We start from the raw sequence: 4426 nt of genomic DNA, 5'->3' as shown, positions 1-4426 counted from the left end.
ATTTGATTGCATGTTGCAGCTCCACATGAAGGAAAGGGTGGATCATGATTGTATTACATTGGGTACCCCTCTTCCCAGGAAGGGTGTTATTCCCCCTGTGTTCTCCCCAAAAGCTGTAAACTACACCTGTTTGACCAGGGTAAGTGTCACCCCAATAGGTGCTCCAGGTGAGGCATGGTGTGATAAGGTGATAGGTGTCACTGAATGGGCAAAGATGAGCAGCATTAATGTTGCTCGTGTGGACCTGTTCTGGTGACAAAATTCTGAGGGACACCCTGCCGAGAGGCTGGTCGGGAGCCTGCACTGTTGTAAGATTGGCACTTCCTATAGTATTAGCGGGATCTCATGCTACTGCAGAGACTCATGTGGGTAGGACCTGCAGAGCCACGTCAGAAGATTTTGATTTAACTAAAAACTCCCCAACTTACATAGATTTTATAGGTGTTCCTGATGAGTATGAATTGGCCAACCAGGTTGCAGGAAGGTTTGAATCCATTTTCCTATGGATAACTCCAAATAAAAATGTAGATAGAATAAACTATGTTCATTATAATGTTCAGCGACTGGCCAATTTGACACGGGATGCAGTTGCGGGCCTATCTGAACAACTGGCCGCCACTTCTTTGATGGCCTGGCAGAACAGGGTGGCCCTGGACATGCTTTTGGCTGAGAAGGGGGGTGTTTGTGCTATGGTGGATCCTCTGTGTTGTACTTTTATCCCTGATAACACAGCTCTGTAACCAGAGCACTGGAAGGGTTGAGGATGCTGTCCACTAAAATGACAGAAGACTCTGGCATCCCTGGGATGACTGGTTTAGTAATCATTTTGGTAAGTATAAAGCTATAGTGGTGTCTTTGTTGATGTCCATAGCCACATTTGTTGCCATACTTACATGTTGTGGCTGTTGTTTCATCCCGTGCCTTTGCACCCTAGTGCAGAGGTTGATCACAACTCCGCTGACAAAAGAGGATGAGTCTCCTAAGTTTCAAGTAGGGAAGGCACCAGCTCTGACATAAACGGTAGTAACCAGACCGAAAAGCAGCGCACATTTTGGTGCTTTAATTCGGTGCTTTTTTTTCCTGAGATGTCATACACTTTGGATTCTAGCCAATCATTTTACCTTTCCGAGGATAGTAGGCGGACCCAGGTTCGTACGTTCTTTTAGAGCAGATTAAAAATGCCCAAGGTGAAGAGGTCAAAAGTCTGACTGTACTTCACAGCAAAAGTTGCAAACTCAGCAGCCTGCAACAAGTGCTTTAAGGTGATTGTTACATCCTGTGAGACTCCTACCCCGTCTGTCTCTCTCACTCTCCTCTCTCCCCAGGACACAGCTGCTCTTGATTAGCCTCATTTGCCACCTGAATCCAGTCAGCAATCACCTCTGAGGCTATTTAATTAGGGGACGAGCTGTGAGCAGGGTGGTTTTTCCCCTCTGTGGTCGTATGTGGTTTTCTGCTGGGTTTTGGACAGACAGCCTCCTTGTCATTTGTAATAAAACTATATCATTTGTAATAAAACTATATTATTACAGAATAATTCTGTCTGTTTTCCTTTTCATTCTGTTTCCCGACTCATTTGTTACTGGTCCCCTCACTCGCATGCCTAGACCCCTTCGGGGGGAACGTAACAGTGATACTGTGCAAAGGAGGTAACACCTCGAATCTGATGAAACACCTAGTGACGTATAGCATTTTGTTAAAAGCCGAGAAATGCGGCGTATTTGATAGCTTGCTGCGAGACCTCACACCGTGCACATCTACTGTGGGTGGTTTGCCTGTTATCGGACCCGGAGTTAGCAACATCCCCCAAAAACCCGAAGAGGAGACTCCTGGCCCCTAGCCCTGCCAGTGTGGCAGAAATGATGACGGATGATGATGCAGCAGCAGCCGTTCTTCTCTGCGGGAGTAGCTTAATGTTGTTCGTGTGTAATTTACGTTGAGTAGGCTAACCATGTTATTAAATTAATGCATGTAAGGTGAACTAGCAAACACCGTCGTAGTTACATGCGGCTGTCTTGTTGTTTGATGGCAGATGCTCCCTTCACCCTGGCCAAAAAGGCTGAAATGACCAAAGAAAAAGAGGAAAACAGCTAAACATGAGAGGTTTTTGGACAAAGTTTGTGTTTTTTCCTTCTTTTTTTCCCCATTGATTAAGCACTGCTTCCAGCCAAGAGTGATACCATAAATCCCCTATAGCTGCAGAAAAGGCTAACATTGTTATCTTTTTACAAAAAAACAGCTGAACATGAGAAGTTTTTGGACCAATTTTGTGTTCTCCATTCTTTAAGCACCAGTTCGAGCACCGGTTCGAGCACCGTTTAAGCACCGGCACTGTTTCAAAAGTACCGGTTTGGTACTGGTATCGGATAAAACCTAAACGATACCCATCCCTAATCACAAGTGGGGCCCAAGTTTTATTGCACCTTCACAAGCAGACTCATTTTCCTCTTGAGGGCTCTGGACATCCTTTTGCAGAGGAGATGACAGTTGGTCGGACCTGTTCCTAGACTGAAGAGATAAGGATCTGCTAATAATTGATCTGCTGTGCAATGTTCTTTGTTTGGGAGGTATAAAAGGGTTCAGGGTGGTGTCTTTCCCTCAGAAAACCAGGTTAGGACTGTCATCTGAACGTTTTTCTCCACTGCAGTGTTTTTCTTGCTTTTTTTAATAAACCTCACTTCAAAAGACATGCTCGCCTGTTGGTTGCAGTTTTAATCAAGATTTTCCATAACAGGGATCACTTGGAAATTCTCATTTTCCATGAAAACATGCAAGAAATTGTTGCGAATAGGGGATATACAAAATGAACAGGACATTGCAGCAATTACAGCCATAGGAGACCATTCTGTCAGTCCTTCAAGGTAATCAGATGATATTACACCCCATGCTTCCTGAACAATTTCCCACAATCAGGGTGGCTTGATGAGTCACCCTCTGTACCATATGTTCAAGCTGCTCCCACAACAGCTCAACAGGGTTCAGATCCAGAAACTGTGCTGGATACTCCATTACAGCCAGAATACTTGGCTGGCTTCTTATTCTTTAAATATTGCTGACACATTGTGACAGAAGGTGTTTTTGGAGTCATTATCCTATTGTAGGATGAAATTGGCCCCAATCAAGTTCTGTCCACAGGGTATGGCACAGTGTTGCAAACTCTTGTTCCTTTCACTGTACAAATCTTCACCCCCAGCCATTACACAGCACTGTTCTTGCATTTTTTGCTTGTTCTGCATCTCACAAATACTCTTCTGTTTGAGCCGAAGGCCTCAAACTTAGACTCATCTGTCCACAACACCTTTTTTAAGTTATCCACTGTCCAATGTCTGTGCTCTTTTGCCTATCTCAGTTTATTTTCTTTTTTGTTGTTCAGTCTAAGATATGGCTTTTCATGGCATGAAGCCCAGCATCCTGAGGTCGCCTCTTCACTGGTGATTCTGACTCTGGTGTTTAATGGGTGCTATTTAGTGCAGCTGCAAGTTGACAACCTGTGAGGTGTCTTTGTCTTAAACTACACACTCAGATATGAATTGAATGTTATTTGAATTGTTTATGAAATGAATTGCATAAAAAAAATATTTAATTTTTCAAAATTGTTAGTGGGTTGTGAAGAGCGCTGAGTGAAAGTGTTTTTGTGACAGAAATTTAAAATGACAAAATCTGTACGTTGGCTGCACAGTCCTTTTAAGAAAACTAAAATGCTTACCTTTGGAAATGCTTCCCCAATTTTTAAAGCAGATCCTAGCTTTGTTAAAGGGTGTATTTACTCCACTCTTCCTTGCACCAATTCCAGTTCTCAGGTTTTGACAACTTCCAGAATTCCTGCCAACAAAAGCTTTGCATGGTGTTGACCTTCATCAGAGTTTGCATCAGCCAAAACCAATTTGTGAAACTCATCATGCTTTCATGACCTAAAGGTGAATGGGGAATTCACCCTTTACCCACTCATTTTTGGTGTTACTACGTATGTTCTAGAGTGCACTTAAAACATGGGAGGGGCATGGTACCAACGACCCTCTGCCTGATAGCAGCTGGTGTCAGCACGGCCCCTCACGAGAACCCTCAATTACATGTATTTAAAATTGAAAGGTGGGCACCGGCACCACAGGTGAGGCTGAATAAACAAACTGTCCTCTGGATGCCATTTAGTGTGCCAGACCGGGGCCCGCAACAGCAGCACTGCCAAGCCCCACAGGACCCAGAGCGGCCCACCCAACCCATTTACTTTTGGGATAAGACATTTGTTTTTAGTATTTCTTTTTTCAGGAGATCTTAGGAATCCAAGACATAGAAATAGACAGACATTTGTCATCCATATAATATTAATAACACAAACACAATAAGAATTCAATGCAGTGACAGTGCAACTCCCTTAATCACCAGATAATTCAATTTAGTTCAATTCAATTTTATTTATACAGCATCA

This window comes from Aulonocara sp. 'chitande type north' Nkhata Bay, linkage group LG6 (assembly GCF_057382095.1).
Source record: "Aulonocara sp. 'chitande type north' Nkhata Bay isolate Kocher_YH1m ecotype deep benthic linkage group LG6, A_spYH_male_GT1.1, whole genome shotgun sequence".
Taxonomy (NCBI): Eukaryota; Metazoa; Chordata; class Actinopteri; order Cichliformes; family Cichlidae; genus Aulonocara; species Aulonocara sp. 'chitande type north' Nkhata Bay.
Note: the sequence above shows the minus strand (reverse complement) of the source record.